Source organism: Crotalus tigris, unplaced genomic scaffold, assembly GCF_016545835.1.
Source record: "Crotalus tigris isolate CLP2741 ecotype Arizona unplaced genomic scaffold, ASM1654583v1 scf7180000018491.14276545383:2951260, whole genome shotgun sequence".
Taxonomy (NCBI): domain Eukaryota; kingdom Metazoa; phylum Chordata; class Lepidosauria; order Squamata; family Viperidae; genus Crotalus; species Crotalus tigris.
Genome location: NW_024097037.1, coordinates 2,162,973 through 2,187,257, shown reverse-complemented (window position 1 = coordinate 2,187,257; position 24,285 = coordinate 2,162,973). Strand labels below are relative to the sequence as shown.

Genomic DNA, 24,285 nt, shown 5'->3' with positions numbered 1-24,285 from the left:
TTTAAAAATATGTTTCTGAATATGCAAAAAGGATCTTTTACCACTGGACAAATCAAGCATTTTCAGACTGGAAAGAAAACAGACGATGAGTAGCATGTTAAGAGCACGTAAATAACAGAACGAAAGGCGTGTCGCGCTCCTGCCTCTCCCAGAGTGTAAACGCAGCCAACTCTGCCTTTCTTCGGAGAATCATTACGGCAAGCAAGCAAGCAAGCATTTTCTTTCTTTTGTAATCTCTGATAACCACTTATCTGGCTAACGGGCGTTCTCCTTGCAGAGCTCTTTCACTCTGGGAGAGGGTAACACGCAGCCCTCCCAAACCCAGGAGTCCGTGTTTTGTGAACTAGAGCTGCAGTAGTTATTGCCTTTGAGGCGCACGCAGGCCCGGTTCGCGAGGGAGTTTCCAAAGAGCAGCGGGCTCCGGCGACGGATCTTACGAGAGCGTCTCCCCTGCCAACTTCTTGCTGCTCCGCCTCCAGCCGCGAGAGCTCTTCCAAGGTCCTCTGCCTGCCCATATAAGGCCGCGCGATTGTCACGAAGCACCATAAATAGTGATGTTGTCATCACCTGCCTTTCTTGCTGAATTGGTTTAGGGCACCTTTCCAAGTAAGCCTGACCCTTCCTTCCTGCTTCCCTGCAGCTATCAATTCCACCCTCTTTCCCGGCCCAGCTGTTCCAAAGGGCAAGTCTAGACAAATTTAATACGCTGTGAGAATCCATTCATTTTACTCTTCTCCGAGGAAGTTATGAAAGCCTAAGAACGTGGATGGTGGATCGATAGATGTTTAAACCGGTGTTTCTTAAAGTTCGTAATTTTATTTTCCAGAATTCCCAACCAGCATTGTTCTATAGATTGCACACACAATCTTTGGGAAGGAAATGCACCTTAAAATTATCAAGTTTGAGTAGCACTGTTAAACATGAAGGCCAGCGCATTCCCTGGGATTTATGCAAGTTTTAAATCAGGAGACTGGACTTAAAATCACTTTTAGAAGCAGAAAATGGTATTCTGGGGTTCTAGAAAAGTGACCTTGAAAGTTTGTACTATAAGGGAAATAGTAGTATTTCTAATGCATAAAATCCTTTAAAATACAAGAAGCCAAAATTGCTTTCCCAAGACCTCCATAGGTGATTTCCACAAGTGCATAGGTTGTAATAATTGAAATTTTAATGCAACAGATCCCAAAAGCAAGAAATCAATGAGAGATGCCTCTAAGCCCTGGTACCAACACTATATTGATACAGAAATACCTAAGGAAAGCTTTTGAAAAATCTAATAACACTGCAAAGAAGTTCGATGCATGATTTCAATTTTAAAATTTCAACCCCATTCTCATGAGTTATTAAGAATGTAACTGTATTGTGACTGAGCATAGACCAGTTTTGAAGCATGGAACAGGGAAGTTGTAAAAAAAGAAATGATGACTCCCAGTCATTTTGGATTACATTTTCTACATTCCTTGTTAATATGACTGTTCCTGGCACTTACTTCAAGCAATGAAGTAATTGTTGCATTATCAAGATTGACTGCTGACTTTCTTTGCTAGGACAAAGCACAGATGCCACTTTCCTCTCTGCACTTTTATAATTTTCTGTACCTCTGCTGAACATGCAGAGAAGTGGAAAAATAAATGGCATATGCTGGCCCTTATCCTACATATAAAATTCATAGCAGGAAGGGAAAGGAAGCAATAATGCTTTGAATTAGTTCTTCCTTTATATTGCACACCATTTCCTACCGGTAGCATGCTAAAGCATTTTCCAATGGGGATAAACATTGAAGTAGCATTCTTCTCCTTAATACTCAGATGCTTTATCCAAAATAATATTTATACACTTTAAATCTTGTTCATATTTTTATTTTCCCCCTAATAAATATATTACTGTATTTATTATTATTACTACCAGTTTTCATTTTCTTAGAGAGTTTGGGATATGAAACAGTCTAGTGGCATCTGCATGGGGGGCAAAATCTAAATCTGCAAGTAGGTGGGAATGGCAACAAAAGCAAATCTCCATCCCTTTTGTACATGACAACCCTGCAGATGATCAAACGTGCACCCGCTGTTATGTTAGCAACAACCCAGTGAAGTATGATAGAGAAGCCAATAGTGAACAGCCAATCTGTTGTAGAAAAAAAACAAAAGGCAACATCAAAACCAACACTTTATATCAACTTTTATGACTATCAACAGCAATAGCACTTTGACTTATATACTATTTCACAGTACTTTATAGCACTATTTTACCATTTATTACATTACAGCAGAAGTTCTTAACTCCCTGAAATTTATCCTCTGTTTATAGATTTTAGGGGTTAATGAACTTGGATGGGTGGAAAATTGCAACTACATTTTCACATATATTACGATATTATTTTAAAATATTTTAATATTTTAATAATTGTATCTCAGCATAACTGGTAATACGATACACATGTATGTATTTTAATTTAATTTAAATATATTTTTCTAAGAAGAGGTTTGTAGATTTCACTAGACTCTCAAATGGATCCAAGGCACAAAAAGGTTAAGAACCACTGCTTTAGAGGTATAAGGAAATTAGGATAATTTAAATACAAAAGTGCAGATAATGAAAATTTTGAACAGATAGTGGCCATTCACAAAGCACAATATAGTACATACATAATTTATGAGTTAATTCATACATAATGATGGAGTTTTCACAGTACTAGGAGCCAATAATTAACCAACCATACTTTAGCCTAGCCATTTCATTCAAGCCCAGTCTTTGTATTACAGTAGTTTGTAGTTCTATGTTTACAAGTGCATCCAGAAAATTGAAATACTGAAACCTATGATTAAGTTAACTATGAGTGTGTCATGTGAATTAAGCCACTTTGTAATAAATTGCCTTATTCTTTATTGAATATATAAGAAATTTATATCTCCTAATGAAAGGTTTTACATGCAGTCTCCTAATCTAAAACTGCCACTTGAATCATTCCTATCACAGGGCAAAGATCAATGTTAAAATGTAACATGTAGAAATGTTATATGGTTTTCAGAAAATGTTTTTCTTTAACAAAAGGTCTCTTGAAGTAGTTTTAATTTTTTTTCCCAAAGAGAAAGCTGTTATTTGTTCTAATCATGAAGATTTCCATGACAACCGGAAAAATGTCAAATAATCAAGGGAGTGAGAGATTCTCAAACTTAACAGAAGAAAGGGTTTCTGGCCACACTACTTAATTGGAATCCTTTAGGGTTTATTTATTCTGTTTACCACCAATTTAACTTCCCTGCCTAATTAGCACCCCAAAAGAACACTTTTGTTAAAGATTCTCCAGTATAAGCCCCAAGGGGAGGCCTGTTTGCATTCAGTATGCCAAAGTGGCCTTTCCTAATTACACTAAATAACATTAATGCTGTTTCCCTATAATTTGCTTTTCTATGTGAGGTCTAGAAAGAGCTTTTGCCCTACATGAGGCAAAGTCCACCAAACAGAACACAGCCTATCGGAAATACTACCAAACTTCTCTTTTTGTAGTTACTGTTTGCTTCGAGCTGCAAAACCGCAGCACATATTGCTTAGTACGTGGCAGGGTGCCATTACATCCAGCCTCTGAGCATTGTTTGGCTTCCTCGTGTGCTGTATAAAGAATAAAACAACAGTGAGAATTGATACAGCAACATGAGATAAAGAGATGTTACAAACACTTTTTGGATATTATTCAGAATGACAGATTGAAGCAAGGCAGTTTAAATGCTAGGATCATAAAAGCACCCCTAGATTGGTAAAACCCCACATGCCAGTAGTGGTTCTCTTATTATTGACATCACTGAAACAGCCACATGTCTCTGAGAGCAATTTGTCTTTTGCCTCACACGACCTGACAGCATCTCCCCTTCTGACAAAAACAGTTTTTGGCATACTGTTCCCTTTGCTTAAGACCAAGGAACTTAGCAACCCGACCCAGGGAGCCTATTGCATTGGGAGGCCACATGAATATTTAACTAGGTGAGTAATCCTTTTTATCTTAAAAAAAAAATTCCCATTACACTTTTGATACTGCATAGATTCATCAAGCACTCCAAGATAACACAGGACTAGCTATTTCAATAATAGCTATTTCAATGTTGTAGAAGGCAGGAGCTGAGTAAGGATTTTTCCAACCAGTTAAGACAAAAAAAAAAATAATCAAATTTTGGAGACTGCAGGTTCAGTTTTTTAAATCATATATAGTATTTGAGATAATTTTATTTAGGAAGCCAACATATTAATACCATTCATTTTTGTCAATTATGGGGATGTTGGATGAATCTAAAAAAAAGATGGAAGCCATAACTGCACAATCAAAGTCTCTTTTTAATAGCATTGAAGAACATGGAAAAAGGAGCCCACCACCTTGCTTTTTTTGATCTTCTTCCCTAGCAGATGCCTTGGTCATTTGCTTCCATTTTTACTCTGGCCAATCACTATTGAAATCATCTTTGATTGGGTAGCCTTATACACTGAATAATAACATCAACTATGGAAGCATTTTAATCATTTTATTTGGTACAAATAACAGGTATCCCTTAAGCTGAAAGTATCTTTAACATTTATTTTTGGTAAGTTGCAGTTCGATAATACAATAATATAATTTCTTTGGAAGGCTGGTCTATTTGTATTTCTTCTGTACTTTCATGAAGCATCTTAGTTCTGTGTGCACTTTTAATTCCCTCTAAAATCTATTGAGTACCTGGATAACAATCTCCTAAATGTAAAAAATAGAATAGAAAGTGTAGAGCAGGGGTCTTCAAACTTGGCCCTTTTATGATTTGTGGACTTCAACTCCCATAATTCCTCAGCCAACGTGCCTGGCTAAGGAATTCTGGGAGCTGAAGTCCACAAGTCATAAAAGGGCCAAGTTTGAAGACCCCTGGTGTGGAGCACACGCAGATGTACTTAAATTGAGAGTGAAAATTCAGTACATTTGATAGGATCATATTGACTAAAGTTTGTGATCTTGAAGAGAAGCATATAATGCATTACTGGGAACAGTAAGTGAGGCTCATTGTGATTTGGCTGGGCTGGGAAATTGATGATGTAGAGAATATGAACTGTTAATACAATTCTTGGCATTCAATAACTATAATTCCTAGGAATTTGGAGGAGAAACTTTTAATTAAAATGGTGAGAATTTGGGATACAAGTGAGAAATTATTGTATGAATTCTTGATTTTTAATCAAACGTGTTAAAATTGTGAAAGCGTGAGTTTTAGAACAGCTGATTTTAATAAACAAAGAGAAATAGTAAGGCAGATGCCATTTTGTTGCCTAATACTTTAATCACTTCATTGCATTGGCTGAATAGAAAAAAATATTTCTGAGCAAACATACTTTATATCACATCCTTTCTTTTGATCTGTTGATTGTAGAACTGATAGAATAATTGTAATATTAGCTAACAGTAAATAATCGACCTGCCTATTGCTTATTAACTAATCATTTCTAGACTTTCAAGACTTAAGCAACTTCTTAACTCTTATATTGCCTCTAGCTGGCTATTTGTGCACAAATGAAAGATTGGGACTACAATTTAGGAAAGACAAAGAAAGGATAAGAGAACCTAGCTAATTTAAACAAATTCAGATTTCTAGAGGAACTGGTAGAAACATCCAAAGAACCACTCTCAGTAATGCAGGTAATCCTCGACTTGCAATAATTTATTTATTGATTATTCAAAGCTAAGGCGACATTGAAAAGAGTGACCTATGACTGTTTTTCACACTTATGACCATTGCAACATTCCCGTGGTCATGTGATAAAAATTCAGACACTTGGCAACTGAATCATATTTATGATGATTGAAGTGTCCCAGGGTCATATGATCACCTTTTGCAACCTTCTGACAAGCAATGTCAATGGGGAAGCAAAATTCACTTAACAACCATGTCACTAGATTAACAACTGCAGAGATTCAGTTAACATCTGTGGCAAGAGTAAAGACTAATAACTCTAGTAAAGTGAGGCAAAACTCACTTAACAACTGTCTTGCTTAGCAACAGAAATTTTGGGCTCAGTTGTGGTCATAATTCAAGGACTACCCTGTATTTCAAAATACCTGAGAAACATTCAGAAATCTGGAAAAGTAGAGAGAACAAATGTCGCCATCCTCAAAACTAAAAAAGGGAAGATCTGAAGAAACGATAGACCTGTCAAATTGAAATCTACATTCTGGGCAAGTTCTCAAACAGATTATTAAAGAGCATTATTTGTGAGCACCTGAATGGGCATGCTTTCATAATTAATAAAAATCAGCATTTGTTTGGCATAAACAAATTATGACAGAAACTTTGACAACTCCCAGAATTCCTGAGCCAGTCATGCTGAGGGGAAAGGGAGAGATTCCAAGCTGAGCCATGCTGGCTCAGGAATTCTGTTAGTTGAAGTCCACGAGTCATAAAAGAGCTAAGGTTCCCTACCCCTGGTTTAGAACATCAGGGGGAAAGCCACAGTGTATACCTGGACCTCAGCAAAGCCTTCAACAAAGTTTCTCATATTTTCCTTAACCATATGGTAAAGGTGACATCACTATTCAATGGACTGTAATTTAGATAAATGACCACATCCAAGGAGCATTTGCACCTCTTCAGCTTCAAGGAATAGCAATAACAATAGCACTTAGATTTATATACTGTCCCATAGTGCTTTACAGCCCTTTCTGGGTAATTTACATGTCGGCATATTGCCCCAACAATCTGGGTCCTCATTTTACTGACTTTGGAAGGATGGAAGGCTGAATCAACCTTGAGCCTCATCAAAATTGAACTCCAGGTTATGGGCAGAATGCATCAATGGAGTACCACATGGATACGTCCTGGGTGCATTTTTATTAGTGCACCCAGACATAACATAACAAACAATGAAGTGATAGATCATAGATCATAGTTACAATCATTAATCATAAGATACAAACAAGTGATAAATCATACGATGCCAATAAGAGAAGATAATAGGAAAAATGAGAAGACGAGAAAGGATGAGAAATGAGAAAGATGAGAAGGATAATAGCAATATAATGATGTTAAGAGCAAGTTAAGAGCAGGATGTCAGAATGGTCCAGAAACAAAGACCCAAGAAGGAATGGTTAAAGAATGTCAATATGTTTAGCCTCCAGAAAAGATGATAAAGAGGAGATATGATAGTCTTCAAATATCTGAAGGGTTGTCACACAGAAGAGGGAGTGTAGTGATTCTATATTGCCTCAGAGGTCTGGACTACACCAATAGGTTAACATTACCAGGAATGAGATTCAAACTAAAGAACATGAAGAACTTCCTGACTGTACAAGCTGTCATCAAATGGAATAGACTGCCACATGAAAGATGAAGCCTCCTCTGCTGGGTTAATCTGCTAGAGATGCTGTAGTGTGTCCTGCTGAGTGTCTTCAAGAGGGTGGGGGGGAAATATGTTATTATTGTTGTTGTTGTTGTTATTAATATAGAGGTCATCTAGTCCAACACCATGCTCAGGCAGAAAACCCTATACCAGTGATGGCGAACCTTTTAGACACCGAATGCCCAAAAACTGTTCAAGACCAAGCCTTAAGGATAAATGCATACAAAGTCAAAATTGAGAAGACAGCAACAGACAGTAAGTGCCGCCTATGCAAAGAAGCTGAAGAAACAGTGGACCACCTGGTAAGCTGCTGCAAGAAGATCACACAAACTGACTACAAGCAGCGGCATGACAAAGTAGCAATGGAAGATCTGCAAGAAATATCATTTGCACATAAGCAAGAACTGGTGGTATCATAAAATAGAAAAAGTCATAGAAAACGATAAAGTTAAACTGCTCTGGGACTTCAGAATTCAAACAGACAAGCACCTGCAACATAACACCCCAGACTTAACAACTGTCGATAAGAAAGACAAAAAAGTCTGGGTAGTGGACGTGGCAATACCTGGAGACAGCAAAACAGACGAGAAAGAACTGGAGAAGATAACAAAATACAAAGATCTACAAATAGAAATAGAAAGACTGTGGCAAAAGCAAGCAAAGGTAGTACCAATAGTAATAGGCGCCTTCATTTGATAGCCTCAATTGGCAATTTATGTTTCAATAGATTGAGGATATGAAATTTTGTGAGAAATTTATTAACATAATAAAGGCAATATATAGAACACAGAGAGCTAGTGTGATAGTCAATGGAGAGAATACAAAAAGTTTTGAAATAAACAAAGGGGTAAGACAGGGATGCCCAATTTCACCTTTACTTTTTATTTTGATGCTTGAAGTATTATTAGTTCAAATTAAAGCAAATAAAGAAATAAAAGGGGTACAGGTCAAAGCAGAGGAATATAAGTTACAGGCATTCGCTGATGACCTGGTTTTCTTTATTGAGGAACCTATAGAAAGAGGAAATATTCTTATGGGTGAAATAGAAAAATTTGGAATAGTGGCAGGATTAAAAATTAATAGAGAAAAGACTAAAATGTTAGCAAAAAATTTAACCGATAAACAAAAAAGGAAATTGGAAGAGAATTTGGGATTACAAGTAACGAAAAAGATTAAATATTTAGGAATTTGGATAACTTCAAGGTGTTCCTCAATAAAAGAAGACAATTATACAAAACTGATATTAAAAATGAAACAAGATCTTGAGACTTGGGGGAATCTTCAATTATCATTATTAGGCATTGACTAAAATGAATATTCTACCAAGATTATTGTATTTATTTCAAACAATTCCAATAAAATTAGGGAAAACTTTTTTTAAAGAATTGGATAAAATAATAAATAAATTTATTTGGGCGGGCAAAAAAGCTAGGATAAATATCAAAACATTACAAGACAGTAAGAGTAGAGGTGGTCTTGGACTCCCTAAATGGGAAATCTATTATTATGCGGCAGGATTATTATGGATTAAAGACTGGATAAACTTGGATAATGAAAGGAAACTAATGATAGAAGGACATGATCTACAGGCGGGTTGGCATGCATTTCTAGGGGGGAAACAGAAGAAAACATCAACATATTTCCAGCAACATCAGATAAGAGGAGCATTGATCGGGATATGGGAAAAAATAAAAAAAGACACTATGGGAAAATTCCAAATTGGTTCTCGCCGATGGAGGCAGTGATTCATCCCAATACATCAGAGAAAAAAAAGATGATTAGGTATAAAGAATTACTGGATAACCGAGGAAATCTCAAGTCAAGAGAAGAGTTGGAGGAACAAAGAATACCCATAGATTGGTGGCCGAATTTACAAATTCAATCTAGATATAATAGGGATAGGCAAGAACATGGAATTAGTCAGACCCCACATCAACTTGATAAAATTTTAATAAGTAAGGAAGGAAAACTATTATCAAAAATTTATAAATACCTATTAGAGATAGAGTTAAAGGAAGAAATATTGAAGGGGCCAATGATAGCGTGGGCACGAAATGTGGGGCGAAATATAAATTTAGAGGAATGGGAATGATTATGGAACATAAATTGCAAATTGACACTATCAATTGCACACAGAGAGAATCAATATAAAATGATTTACAGATGGCATTTAACACCGGCGAGATTGGCTAAAATGTATAAAAATATAGACCTGAAGTGTTGGAAATGTAAAATCAGAGAAGGAACATTTTATCACATGTGGTGGCTGTACCCCAAAGCAAAAAATTATTGGGAACGAATAAGAGATTGGATACAGGAGATAACAGAGATACAAATGGATTTTAAACCAGAATTATTTCTTTTGGGCATAATAAATTTAAAGATGGAAAAACAACTCCAACATATCATTATACACATATTGACTGCAGCTCGTATAGCATATGCTCAATGTTGGAAGAGTGAAAATATTCCCACAAATGATATGATTATGTACAAAATCTTGGAATGCGCAGAAATGAATAAACTTACGTTAGAATTAAAAGACAAGGAGGCAACAGAATTTTATGAAATTTGTAATAAATGTTATAATTGGCTAGAACAGAGAAAGGAAAAGACATAATTATTGATGTACATAAAATGTAAATAAGATGTAAAGAATGCTTAAAATGTATAGTACTGTTCTGTTAAAAGAAAAGATTTATGTTTATGTATTTTAAGTTTGTTTGGGTGTATGGTGTATGGTGAAAAATAATTTAAAAAATTAAAAAAAAAGTAATAGGCGCCTTGGGTGCAATCCCAAAACAACTGGAGCACCATTTGAACACCATTGGCATGGACAAATTTGCCTTTAGTCAATTGCAAAAGGCGGCCTTACTAGGAACTGCTTCCATCCTGTGATGATATCTGTAATAACATCAAACATCCACATCTGCCTATCCCAGGTCCTTGGTAAGGACTTGATAGGTAGACAAAAATGCCAAATCCTGTCTGAACATCTGGCTGACTGTGCGATGATCAATAATAATAATAATAATAATAATAATAATAATAATAATAATAATAATAATAATATAGAGGTCATCTAGTCCAACACCCTGCTCAGGCAGGAAAGCCTATACCAGTGATGGTGAACCTTTTAGACACAAGAGTGCCCAAAAACTGCTCCATCCCGCCTCTGCCCTGCCCTGCCCGCCCCTAAACCTAACCCTCTTCTTTGTGGCAACCCCTGAGATATTGGAACACTGCTATCATGTCACCCCTGGTCCTTCTCTTCATTAAACTAGACATACCCAATTCCAGCAACTGTTCCTTACATGTTTTAGCCTCCAGTCCCTTGTTGCTCTTCTCTGTACTCTTTCTAGAGTCTCAACATCTTTTTACATTGTGGTGACCAAAACTGGATGCAGTCTTCCAAGTGTGGCTTTACCAAGGCATTGTAAAATGGTATTAACACTTCACATGATCTTTATTTTATCCCTCTGTTAATGCAGCCTAGCACTGTGTTGGCTTTTTTAGGAGCTGCAGCACAGTGCTGACTCATATTTAAGTGATTGTCAACTAGGACTCTGAGATCTCTCTCACAGTTACTACTATTGAGCAAGATACCATCTATACTATATTCTATCTATACTATATACCAAATATTCACTGCACAAATGATATTAATAAGGTATCCCATGAGAGCTTCCGCCGGGGAGCGAAGTTGATGGCAGCTACCTTGTAGCCGTCCTCCTGGGACGGCGTTAGATCCGCGGTGTGCAGCGAAAATCAGCTGGCCCGCGGCTCGGAATCCCCTTCCCGGGCGAAGGGAAGGGGCAGAGATTGCAAGAATAGAGGTAGAACCTCTTAGCCCCCTCTGGATTTTTCTTTTGAGGGGACAGAAAGAGCGTTCCCTCAGAGTTCCTGCTTTCTCCGCCTCCCAGCTGTTTTTGCCTCTTCGGAGACAAAAGGAAACGCCGCTACCAGCTCCGCGCTTAAAGTGTTCCGGTGAGTAATTTTTAAAGCGGACAGAGCAGTTTAAAGGATTTTTTTTTAGTTTAGTATTTTATTTTAAATTTTTCTTTTTAGTTGACTCTGATTCTTTTGTTTCTTTTTTGCTGGTACGGAAAGTGAAAGTAAGATGGCGTTTTGAAAGTACTTTGTTCTTTGTTCTTTTGTTCTTTATTTTTTTTTTCTTTCCCTGGAAAGACAGTATGGACTTAAATGAATATATTTACTGTTTCTAATTTTCTCCTTTATCTTTTGATTGTGTTTTGGATATTTTTTTTGGCTTTTTTTAAACTTTAAGAATTTTAGTATTTTTTTTCCTTTTTTTTTGTCTCCTCTTTCCTTTTAAGAGGAAAGAGAGAGAGAAGAACACTTTGAAAAATGGCTTCAAAGAGGCAACCGGCCTCTATACTTTCTAAGGTGATTTCCTCTCCTACAACTTTAACTGTTCAACAACAACTTAAACCTACACCATCAGTATTGCTTCCACCCTCTCCTCCTTTGCCAGGTTCATCTGCACAAGAGATTAAAGATATAATGGGAAATGCTGTATCCCAAATTAGAGATGAAATGAAGCAACTTCTTGAACAGAGTAAATCTGAAAGCAGAGAGGAAATGAAAGACCTTCTTAAACAGATTAAACAGATTAAATCTGAAACTAAGGAGGAGATGAGAGACCTCCTTAAGCAGAATAAAACTGAAAGTAAAGAGGAGATGAAGCAGCTGTTAGAAGATAATAACACCATTTTGAGACAAGACATAGTAACAGCTTTGTCAGGCCTGGCTTCAGTGGTCGTGAAATTGGATTCCAGAGTGGAGGAGGTCGCTGATAAAGTTGATTTTATTGAAGATAAATTTCAGGATATGGAAAGAAAGGTGGAAACTTCACAAGAGGATATTCTCATGTCCCAGTACAGGGAAATGGAGTATGCCTTGAGAATCGGGCTTGAAAGAAGATTTGAATCAAGACCTGACACAGATGGTGCTTAATGATCTAGCTCTTGTTTGAATATGGATAAAGATGAATTACGCAGAGAAGTGGAAAAAGTCTACAGAGTCAATTCTTGGATTGCGAAACAAAAGAATTTGCCAAGAGAAGTGGTGATCTATTTTTCTAAGAGGTCTCTGCGTAATGAAATCTTACAAGCTTATTACAATAAGAGATTTCAGATTGCCGCCCAAGATGTCATTATCTTAAAGGAAATTCCATCCAAAATTTTAAGAAACAAGAAAGACTTTGCTTTTTTAGCTAATGAACTCAAAGCAAGATCGATGTCATTCAGATGGGAGATTCCTATGGGTATTGTTTTGAGCCATGCGGGGATGTGTTATAGGCTTAACACGGTTGCCAAAGCTAAGGAGTTTTATAATACGGTTCTGGGAGCAGGCTCATCTTTACCTATGATTCAGAAATCTTTGGGTGGCAAAGAGGTGGAACAGCAATCTGGAGGGCCAGGTCTGATTCCTACTGGGAAGTCACAAGTGGAATGGCAACGTCAAACAGAGGTTAAAGAGCAAAGGATGATCCGTGCAGCACATAGACGTAAAGAGAAGGAACAACAGAAGAAAGAAGTTAAAGAATCTACTTATGAAAGTGCTTCATTGCCGGTGGGAGGAGCAAGACCCAAGAGTTCTGCAACACATTCATCAATGGCAGACCTTCAGGCAGTCTTCTCCAGGCTCCTGGTCAAGGGAGATGGCAAAGTTCCTGACCTGGAATGTTAACGGCCTTAACTCCCCTCAGAAAAGAAAGAAAATCTTTCACTACTTAAAACAACATAACAATGATATCATCTGCCTGCAAGAAACTCATATTTTACTTAAAGATCAAAAATATTTAGTTAATGGTCGTTTGGGCTCACACTTTGTATCTCCTGCCCCTGGGAAAAAAGGGGGAGTGGTTATTTATGTTAAGCAAAATTTACCAGTTTGTCTGGTAGAATCAGATCCCCAAGGAAGATATGTAATGGTTGAACTTGGTTTATGTGGTAAGAAAATACTTCTTGTGGGACTGTATGCACCAAACCAGCAACAAGAACAATTTTATAAACTGTTACATCAGAAAATAATCTCGCTGGACTATAGATCCGTTATATTAATGGGGGACTGGAATGGTGTTTTAGATACACAAAGGGACAAAAAAGGTTCTTCTACCCTTTTTAAACAGGCTAAATTACCTAAAGCTTTTTTTGATCTGAAAGAGGACTGGGAATTGAGAAACTACTGGCGTGAACGTAATCAAGAGGAGAGAGACTTTACCTTTTTTCAGATAGACATCAATCTCTTTCAAGAATTGATTTTTTTTTTATTACAACTGACTTATATAATAGGGTAAAGAACGTAAAAATTTTTCCTAGGACATTGACGGATCATAGTCCGGTTTGGATGGAGTTGATTCATGAAAAAGAGGAGAGGAGATCCTGGAGGGTGAATGAGAACTTATTTAGACAAGAAAAGAATGTTCAAAAGTTAAAGGATTGTTTAAAGGATTATTTTGTTTTGAATATGCATAAGGGGACATCAACATCAATGGAATGGGATGCAGGTAAAGCTTTTATGCGTGGAATTCTGATAAAAATGAACAACGTTCATAGACAAAAGCAGATTCAGAAGCGTAAGGAATTGGAAGAGGAGATTAAATTAAAAGAAAAGTTTTTGATTTTAAATCCTTCAGATGAAAAGATTAAGGAATCTATAAAGTTTTTAAGAGCACAATTTAATATGCTGATGGCTGACCAATCTGCAACTAATCTTTTGTTTATGAAACAAAATACATTTTGTAATGCCAATAAACCAGGGAGATGGTTGGCTTATCAATTAAGAAAGAAACAGAGACAGAGAATAATAGATAAAATAAATTATAATGGTAAATTAGTGTATCAGAAGGAACTGATTAAGAAATCTTTTTTAGACTATTATCAAAAATTATATAAGATTACTAATGTACAAATTTCAGACATAAATAAATATTTAAGTGAGGCTAATTTTCCTAAATTGACAGAAGATCAGAAGCAAGAAATTAATGGTCCAGTTACCAATGAGGAGATTGTGATGGTTATTAAGCAATTAAAGTTAGGTAAAGCGCCAGGTACGGATGGCTTGACATCTATTTATTATAAAACTTTAGTTGAAGAGGTGACTCAACCTTTAGTTGAGCTTTTTAATAATATATTGCAGGGTGTAGAGATCCCTCTATCATGGCGCAGTGCTTTTATATCCTTGATTCCAAAAGAGGATCAAGATCTTACTTTACCAAGGAATTATAGACCTATATCTCTTTTAAATGGAGATTATAAGATTTTTGCAAAAGTTTTAGCTAACAGGTTTATGAAGGTTGTGCATCAGCTTATACATAAGGATCAATCGGGTTTTATAATTGGCAGGTACATGAAAAATAATGCTAGACAAATTATTAACATATTAGAATATTTAGATAAGAACAACCAAGTCCCTGCAGGGCTGATATTTTTAGATGCTGAAAAAGCTTTTGATCAATTGAATTGGCATTTTATGTTAAGAGCAATTGAGGAGATGAATTTTGGAGGGAAAATATTACAAGCTTTTACTGCTATATATCAAAAGCAAACGGCACAACTTATTGTTAATGGGGGTTTGTCAGAGGTTTTTACAATAGAAAAAGGTACTAGACAGGGATGTCCTCTGTCACCTTTGCTGTTTGTTTTAACATTGGAAATTTTGTTGATTAAAATCCGAGAATCGCAGGTAATAAGAGGAATAGAAGTTAATAAAAAAGAGTACAAGTTAAGAGCTTTTGCAGATGACTTGGTGGTTACTTTATCTCAACCTACCTATTCTGTAGTTAACTTATTACAGCTGATTCGTCAATATGGACTTGTTTCGGGCTTTAAAATTAATAATAATAAGACTAAAATATTAGCTAAAAATATGACTATTCAGGACAAACAGACTCTGGCTGAGTTGACTGGTTTTGAAATTGTTGATAAGACAAAATATTTGGGGGTCACTTTATCTGTTTCTAATGCAAAATTGTTTAAGAATAATTATGAAAGGCTGTGGGCCAGTGTACAGAAGGACTTGAGGAATTGGGAGAAGTTACAGTTATCTCTCATGGGACGAATTGCAGTGATTAAAATGAATGTCCTGCCCAAATTTCTCTTTTTGTTTCAAATGTTACCTATTTTAAAGAACGAGGTTAATTTGAATGAATGGCAGAAAGGTATTAACAAATTTATTTGGGCAGGGAAAAAAACAAGGGTAAAGTTTAAAATTATGCAGGACTTCCGTGAGAGAGGTGGACTCAAGGTACCGAATTTGAAATTATATTATGATGCAGTGGTTTTTACGTTAATTAGTGATTGGGTAAACTTAACAAATTCAGAGATACTCCATCTGGAGGGATGGGATTTACTCTTTGGTTGGCATGCCTATTTAATATTTAATAAAAAAGTGGATCGGGTTTTTAAATCTCATATTTTAAGGATTTCTCTACTTAGAGTCTGGAGGAAATATTATAAAAGTGATTTTAAAATACCATTATGGGCCATACCTTGGCATGCGATAGAGGGGATAAAGAGAGGTGTTAAAATGGATACGGTGTCTTATACACAATTACTTAGATGGGATGGTCTAAATTGGCAGTTAAAATCTTTGGAAGATTTGTTACATGAAAATATTACCTATTCTTGGTTTCAATATAGACAACTATTAGATAGATGGAAGATGGATCGTAATTTAGGTTTGCTTAGAGAAGATCAAAATCTTTTCAAGCAAGTAAAGGATCAAAGACAAACTCATATTAAAAGAATTTATGGGGTGCTAGTGGAACTGGATTCAGAATCAGAATTAATTAAAGATTGTATGATCAAATGGGCGCAGAATTTTGGTGAACCAGTTCTACTGGATACCTGGGAAACTATCTGGGTGAGAAATGTTAAGTTTACACAAGCCCAGAATTTAAGGGAGAATTTTTATAAAATGTTTTATAGATGGCACCTTGATCCACAAAAGATGTCTCTCATGTATCCTGACTTACAGCCTAAATGTTGGAGATGTGGCTGTTTGGATGCCACTTATTATCATATTTGGTGGTCGTGTAAAAATATAAAAGCTTTTTGGATTAAGATATGGTGGAACATTCAGAGAATTTTTAGAAAGAGGGTAAAATTTACTCCACAATTGTTTTTGCTTGGTATTGTTACTGATTGTGATGCTAAGGAGGTTATATTGATGTTGAATTTGATTACAGCCGCAAGGCTGCTAGTAGGTCAATATTGGAAGAAGGAATCTTCGCCTACTTTGCAAGAGTGGTTTTTTAAAGTATCTTATTTGGCAGAAATGGCAAAGATTTCGGCTTTCTTAAAAGAGCAAACGCAAGAGAAATTTTTTGCTGTATGGGAAAAATGGATAAATTTTATACAATTTAAATTGGATATGAAAAAATACCATTTAGCTTTTTTATAACTTGTATAAAAACTCTACTTTTTTTCCTTTTCTTTGTTTTTTTTAAAATATCTTTTCTTTTTAAGGTTTATAATTCTTTATTCATATATATTTTCTTCTTAATTATCTTATAATTTTGTTAACTTCTTTTAATTAAGCCTATATTCTGCTCTGGGAAGCTCGGGGGGGGGAGGGAGGGGGTGATTTGGGAGGGGTTGGGGGAGGGTTGTATTGTTTGGTTTTTTTTTTTTGTCTTATTGTAGTTGTCATTGTTTTTTTTCTGTCTTTGTAAAAGTTTTAAAAAAATTTTCAATAAAAAAACTCAAGGAAAAGAATAAGGTATCCCATGAAACAACAATACAATACTAAATAAATGAAATTTAAATGGTAATTGTAAGACAATTTAGAAGGCTAACTAGGAAAACAGGAAATATAGATTACTAAATGACATCATAGGCAATTGTAGTTATTTTTGTTAGTTAAGGTAAGGTTGGTAAAGTAGGACCCACTTTATGTAACACTCAATTATGATTTGTAAATGACTCATCAATATATGACATCATAAAGAAATTTAATTTGACATAATTTCCAATATCAAATTAAACTAAAAAGTTGGTTAACAAGTCTTTGTGTCTTGGTATTACACAGTATTGTAGTTTTTAAACTAGTATTTACTTAGTCTAATTTTACACATAACAATAATGGTTTTAAACTTATTAAAGTTTACTCAATTTAATTTATATGACACATTAAGCCATAAGCTAGCTAAAGAGAATGGATTTGCACAATACATAAAGCTAAAATGCAGTGTAGTGTAACTTGGGTGTTGTGTGGTTCAGAATTGTTGTAATATAATGAGAAACTGCCATTTTGTATTTGCAGAAAGTAGAATGTAAACATAGCAGCTTTGGTTGCAAATTTTACTTCAAGTAAAGTGATATTAATTTTGGGTTCATGTAACAGAGTAAATCGAACATTCTGGCTAAATATTCTTATTGATGTGCTTGGCAACTGGGCTTTGAGGCTTAGCATGTGGTATGAATAGAGAGATTGTTTTTCAGTGGAGTTAGCTCAGTTATATAACTAATAGTTACCATGGCTGGGCTGATATTGAGTCATACCTCACTTAACCATGCTGTATTGACTAAGTGGCTGAATGCACACAACACACTCACTCTAAATGAGAGAGTCTATATCATGCTCAGCACCGTTAAGTGAATTGGGCATATAGAGGTAGTCCTTGACTTATGACCCAAATTGAATCGAACTCGAAATTTCCATTGCTGATCAACTTTTGTCCCACTTCATGACCTTTCTTGCCACAGTTGTTTAGTGAATCACTGCAACTATTAAATTAGTAACACTATTCGTAAGTGAACCTGGCTTCCCCATTCACTTCGTTTGTCAAAAGGTTGCAAAAGATTAGGGTTAGGGTTGACATGACCCAGGATGCTGCAACTGTGATAAATATTATGTCAGTTGCTTCTGCAACAGTTGTAAGTGTGAAAAATGGTCATGAGTCACTTTTTTTGGTCCCTTTATAACTTCAGTCACTAAATAAATGGTTGTAAGTCAGGGACTATGTGTATGTCCTATTGTCAAGGATGGTAGATGATCATGTGAATCAGAGTCTATAGTTGAAAAAGCAATCTAGTCAATTCTCCAACCCCACACCATTAACATTCCATGTATTGGCTCACATAACTAATTTGCCAGGAGACTATAAAAAGAGTAGGTTCATCAGAAAAGAAATTCGCAGATTTCACTTTGAATATGGTTATCTAAAACCATGGTGCAAATGGCTAACATCGTTAAGACTACTATAATTACACATTGGGTGGATAAAATAATTTATTAATATAAACAGGTTCTCATTATAAGAAACACTTTTACAATTGCTAGATCTTTGGTGCTATCTAAAACTGGGCTTCTTGCTGCTGAATTGGGCAAGTCTTGAGTAAAATGCACTGAGCAATCTCATTGGAACTATTTAATAATGTAGAAAGCACCCAGAAAAAAAATAGTCAGTGCAACAGGCAAGGTCTGAAGAAAAAGGAAGGACATGTACAAACTGAGGGAAACCACAAGCATTTCCACCCTCTTTCCCCACCACACTGACCTAGTTACCATGGCAACCAGCATGCTCCAAATCTACTGAGAACACTACATAGTAAAAATGCTTTGAAATATTCCTGTGTTAAATTAGGAATGTGATGTCTTGGAGCTGATAAATTAGCTATAATCCCCTCACAGGTTTCTGAACCAACTAAAATGTCTAATTCACCTGTCACACAATTAAGATGGAGACAACACCAAGGTTTCCTGGAAGGAAAATGCATTCCAGTTAAATTAAAAAAATAAGTGACTTACCAGTTGGTGCATACAGGATAGCTTTCTGTAGTCTTGGATTCAGTTTTCATAATTCTCAGCCAACAATCTAGAGGTCATAAATTGGAGAAACCTAGTTTACAACATGATACTTTATGCTATGGTATTGTGTTCACAGGACACTCCAAGTCACAATGTAGTTTGGTTTTGGAATATCATGTTCAGTAAAACCAGTATATTCAGTAAATTATGAATAATAAACCATGGCTTAGTGTAAGATGAACTCAGTCTTTATGATACTGATGCTTTTTAACTGTGAGGTAGAAAAGAACTGACAGAACATTTTGGTAGTCCTTGAACCTAATAATAACATTGTAGCAACTGTGGATATTGTGAAACGAGAGAAATGTTAGACATGGCTGGATTTAATTTACAGAATTTCCCTAAATGTGCTAAAATCAGACAACTAAATATCTGGTGGATACCTGCTTCATTTACTATATTTTCAGTTATAATTAGAGCAACTAATAATCATTTTTAGTATCAGGGAGTTGTATTTGTAACTTCCTGTCTCAGTTACAGTTCCTTAATGCATAAAGAAAATACTTTTGTGTTTATAAGTGGCTCCTCTATTGAAACTTCATATTCCTATTTTGTCACAAATATTGCAGAATAAGAGACCCTCTAAAATAAAAAGATTGAGATTTTTTTAATTCAGAAAAATTCATTGAAGTGTGAGCATTTCTTTGTCATAAACATGACTTTGTTTTGAAACCTAAAACCATAAGTACTAAAAAATTAAGACTAACTCAAGTAAGAAGAGCAGAATCACTGTTTATGGTCTGAAAGAGCATGGACAGGGTAGGAAACATCTTATTTTATTCATATACTTGCACTTTTTATAAAAACATAGATGAATAAAGGAATAAAAATATGAGATTACCAAATACAATTTTGCAAATTTATGCACCTAACTTAAATATATATTGTTTTATCTGGGGAAAAATAGAATTATCTTGTTAGAGGGTAATATATGAAAATCCTACAAGCTTTTCCTATTTTGTAGTTGTACCTCCATCAAATGAAGCTGACCTTTCACATTTTGGAGCATAAGATGGGGTTCCCTCTTCATGGTTTGCTTCACAATGCTTATAACTAAACCATAATAGCTGGGTTTCCTAACATATTAAGCAAAACCCAAACAAATTATAGTGTAATGCACGAACCTAGTTGTAAGTGCACACTACCAAAATGTTATTTTTTCCAATACAAGATGCTCACACTTACACAATTGCTGGCTTCTCAAATACATTGACTAGTTAGAGTGAACTTGTAGTTCAAGTACCAGATTGCAGGAGCTTCCTAAAGACTAAAGTTAGACTATATGGAGAAAAGTCATTGCAGAATACCTCTTATTCTCAATCATCCAGGTATTACAAGATACAGCTAAGTATCATACTATGTCAGATTTTGCAATACTTTGCTATAAGTTTGGCAAATCTCACAGAAAGTGAGGGCAGCATCAGATAAATTTGTTGTAGTATAGCATTAGTGTTAATTGGCAGCTATTAGCATTACAAGTTACCAGGTACCAATCATTTCTTTCTCAGATGCAAATAGATTATGCTGGCCCTGCAAACTCTTTTCCACTTTATTCAGTCTCTAAGCTTCTTTGCATTGCAATTTTTACCCCCTACTTTGTCTCAGCAATGCAAATGTATTGTAGCAACCATATTGGTAAAGGAAAAGTGTTAATTAACAGGACTGATTTGTTGCATCCTGCTAAAGCCTTAACCAACTAAAACCAATATTATAATCTATTTGCGTAAATCAGCTGTAAAAACAAATTTGTCATAAATATGAAGCAGAATAGGTTAAACAAGCTGCTCTTTGGACTGAATTTGCTGTACAATGGTTGTGCCTCATGACTCTTCATACCATGTGATGGAAGCAGAACTGTGAAAAGTATAAATCATCTTGTATGTAAAATAAATGTAAATCAACATTTGCCAATTCAAAGAAGCAGAATATTTTCAGTGGTAGCATTTAATAATATTATTTTCTTTGGTTTGCTAAGTGATATTCCAGAATTCCAGTTGTTTCCTTCAGGTTATTATTTATGATCCTTTCCCTAAGTCCAATTATAGCTTTAAATTACTTTCAAAATTCTTATTGTCATGCTCAAATCTTTTCCTCCCCTGTTGCTGTATAAAACTCCTCTGCACAACTCAACTGAATAATATTATATTATACTTCAACCTTCCACAAAATGTCAGGTTCCAATTTCCAGTTCCCATTAATCCTGTTATTATAATGGTAGCTGAAATAATTTGGAGAATACTTAGGCAAGCCTGCCATATAAAATAATGCCTATTGTTTTATTCTCTGATTCCTTGCTCATTCAGGTTTCAGAATACTACCTCCCCCCCAAAACCTGGTGCCTTACCAGATATGGTTATAACAAATTCTAGATTTATAGGTAGTTCAGCTGTCTTGGAAAAGTTCCTGTAACTTCAGGGACATCTACAGGGATATGTATCAACAATACAGAAGGGCAGCAAGAAGCAAAACCTTGACTTTTTTACCCCCTTGTGAATGATCCTATAGTAGGGGTCCCCAACCCCTGATTGTGGATAGGTACCGGCCCACAGTCTGTTCGGAACTGGGCTACAAAAGCAGCAAGTGAGCAAGCAAAGCTTCATTTGCTCATGCATAGTAATTAGGTTGCATGCGTGAAACCATTCCCCTTCTCTCTCCCCCCTCCCCTGGTTGGTGGAAGACAAATTTTCTTCTGAAACTGGTTCCTGGAGCCAGAAGGGTTGGGGACTGCTGCCCTATAGAATTTGGGATTTGGTTGTCAACATTTGAATATTTAAAATGAACATAGCCTATTTATATCCTGCTCTTTGTATTTTACATTTGTTTTTCCCTAATTTTGACAATTAACACTTTTAAAAATATCTCCAAAACCTCCACTTAAATTTCATAACTTTGAAAATAACATCTACCTCTTCACTCTTCGTGCCTAACCCTTTGCAACATTTATAAACTAAAGCAGAGTTTCTCAAACCTGGCCAATTTATGATGTGCGGACTTCAACTCCCAGAATTCCGTAGTCAGCATAGTTGGCTGGGGAATTCAGGGAGTTGATGTCCACCCATCTTAAACTTGCCAAGATTGAGAAACATTGATTTATAGTATAATCGTCTACAGATTAAAACATTAGCATTAGGTATGTTATGTACTGTATGATATTAAATCAAATAACTGAATCCTCTAGTTGGATATTGCTGGTATCAGCTTTGTACAGTCCAGATCCCCTCCAGATTTGTACTTTCATACTATCTGACTACTGGCTTTATTGCCAGGATATGATGGAACTTGTAAACTAAAATGTTTGAAAGGACCAAGTTTGGAGAAAGTTTCTCTCACTGAGATCAATAGCAGCTTTCTGAAAGTACGGAATCATCCTTTTCTAAGTATTCTAAATACATTCTGGATTGGAACTTTAACCTTTTGTATGAAAAGTATATACTGAATAAATGAATTCATGTACAAAACTCTGGAGGATTCAGAGCATTGGCAATTTTTTATCATCAAATTCTAGAAACCATAAGGACACCAATCTCTACCATGTTTTATTATGAATATCCCCCAATGCTGGATTAACAGTGTAAAGTTCTTCACCTAAATGGACCTTGACTTGATTGTTTAGTGTTAATAGCTAAATAACAGATTCTGAAAAAAATAAGGGAAATAGTAGGGAAAAATAATGTGAAAAATAATCAATTATTTTCATTAAATATTCTTTGGTATAGAGTTGGGGTTTGTTGTAAAGCCTTTCCAGAAAAATATGGCTCTTCAGGAAGAAGTTGAAATAAGGGAAATAGAAACAGGTGTTTGGGGAATCAATACTAGGGACCAAGTGGCTAAAAGGGAACAGAAGAGAGCAGGAGACTGACACCCAAAAGGATGTTTTAGTATACAGTATATGTGTCTGTAGATTGAAGCAGGATAGAAATGTAAAAAATAGTCAAGATCACAAAAATGAAATGAGCAAACTAAGTCTCTTCAAAGTTTTTAAGCAAGAATGAGAAATGTATACAGAATCTTACAGAAAGAAGCTAATTTAGTGACCTGTTACTTTTTCCAAGCAATGAGAGAGGCAAATGCTGTTGCTGTTGAAAGTGAGAGTTAAAGACATAAGACAAAATCACCCAAACAAGAGAGAAGAAAGCGATATCCATCTTTAAAAAAATAGCAAAAATTGGATTTTAATCTTTTATTCCATATGCTCTGGAAGTCTTGGTCTTTTTTTACATCGGTATATTACTAAACACAGCCCTTCTAAGAGAAGACCAAGATTTCCAGAGCACATGGAATTAAACAAAGATTAAAATCCAATTTAGGAGTGCAAATATCAGATGTAATTTAATGTATCTAAATGGATAAGTTGCTTTTAGGTTGTTTAAAGCGGCAATCATTCTTACACTTGTTTGCCACATTAAAACAATGGGGCTTTCTTCTGAATTTGACCAGCCAAGAAGGTGAATTGAGCTAAACATGGATGATGACACGCGCTTCTTCCCTCTGCAGTCATTTCCCACCACTATGTTACTGATGGCCACGCCTCAAACAATCACCGAAGCACTAAAAATTGACCTACGAAGAACCGCCCTCTCTCTCCAAAATGCATTGGTTACCTAATATGCCAATCTTTGCTCCTTTTCGAATGCGAGTCTATTGGCTGTGGCCATTTCTGGCGGGGGGGAGGGAAGGCTAATTGAAGAGCGGGAGCTAGGCCGTCAGTTGAGAAGATTAAAAAAAAATCTTACGCCTCCTTTGAAACACCGCCCTCCACTTGAGTCTCCATTGGCGGAAACTGGTTCTTCGTCAGAGCAAATTCTTTTTCTTATTGGTGGAGGATGCCGCAAGTGGATGTTTTAGACCTTAGCGGTGGCCGCTCCCTCCCGGCTTGAAACCTCGCTGCTGCCGGTGAGTTAGAGGCGTTGAAGCTGGAACAACGCAGCGGGTGGTGCGCTGGGGCTCTCCGAGAAGGTATTAGCTACCAACTCTAGTCTTTCTGGCGTAAGAAAAAGGAGTCGCGTCGTCGTCTTAAGGCTTTGGCCGGACTCAGGTGAAGTCCCAGCTTGGAATTGGTGCGGGAAAGGACGGGAAACATACAATACGGCGCATGATTTTCAG

At 36.0% G+C, this 24,285-nt stretch overlaps 1 protein-coding gene and 1 long non-coding RNA gene across 5 annotated transcripts in view; one reads left to right on the top strand and one right to left on the bottom strand.

Annotated features, from left to right (window-relative positions):
* Positions 1–2,161: 2,161 nt before the first annotated feature.
* Positions 2,162–24,053, bottom strand: LOC120312406. 2 transcript variants are annotated; one of them, XR_005557890.1, is made up of 3 exons: positions 23,916–24,053; positions 19,123–19,189; positions 2,162–3,609 (listed from the first exon to the last, which is right to left on the bottom strand). It is a non-coding gene; the product is annotated as an uncharacterized LOC120312406 (long non-coding RNA). The 2 variants fall into 2 exon arrangements; XR_005557889.1 differs by having other exon boundaries at positions 23,784–23,917.
* The window catches only part of MYH9 (myosin heavy chain 9), a 103,958-nt gene continuing 103,616 nt past the window's right edge, over positions 23,944–24,285 (top strand). Inside the window, exon 1 of one of the 3 annotated variants that reach the window (XM_039353094.1) lies at positions 23,944–24,075. The gene's annotated coding sequence lies outside the window, so the exon portion shown is untranslated. Of the gene's footprint in view, positions 24,218–24,285 lie in introns of all 3 variants that reach the window. The other 2 variants (XM_039353092.1, XM_039353089.1) reach the window with 2 other exon arrangements.